Source organism: Triticum dicoccoides, chromosome 1B (genome assembly GCF_002162155.2).
Source record: "Triticum dicoccoides isolate Atlit2015 ecotype Zavitan chromosome 1B, WEW_v2.0, whole genome shotgun sequence".
Classification (NCBI taxonomy): domain Eukaryota; kingdom Viridiplantae; phylum Streptophyta; class Magnoliopsida; order Poales; family Poaceae; genus Triticum; species Triticum dicoccoides.
In genome coordinates, this window is record NC_041381.1 from 591,041,731 (window position 1) to 591,042,432 (window position 702).

The window sequence follows — 702 nt, forward strand, 5'->3', positions numbered from 1 at the left end:
CGTAGCAATAATTCAAAATTTTCTATGCAACGCCAAGATCAATCTATGGAGATTCTAGCAACAAGAGAGGGAGAGGATGAGCATCTTCATACCTTTGAAGATTGCTAAGCGAAAGCGTTACTATAACGTGGTTGATGGAGTCGTACTCGCGGCGATTCAAATCGCGGAAGATCCGATCTAGCACCGAACGGACGGTGCCTCCGCGTTCAACACACGTACAGCCCGGGGACGTCTCCTCCTTCTTGATCCAGCAAGGGGAGAGGAGAAGTTGAGGAAGAACTCCGACAGCACGACGGCGTGGTGCTGATGGAGCTCGTGGTTCTCCAGCAGGGCTTCGCCAAGCACTATGGAGGAGGAGGAGATGTATGAGGAGGGAGGGGCTGCGCCAGGGGAAAAGTGTGGCTTCCCTCCCACCCCCTCACTATATATAGGAGGAAGGGGAGAGGGGGCTGGCCCCTCTAGATCACATTTAGAGGAGGGGCGGCGGCCAGGGGAAACCCTAGATGGGTTTGGGCGCCCCCACCCCCTAGGAAACTCCCCCCCCCCCAAGACGGGAGGGGTGGCTGCCCTAGGGGAGGCGCCCCAACCTCTCCAGGTTACGTGATATGGGGTGGGAGGGGCGCTCAGCCCCTTAGTGGGCTGATGTGCCCCCTCCCCTTGGCCCATAGGGCCCCCCAACGCTTGTCGGGACCTCCGAAACCC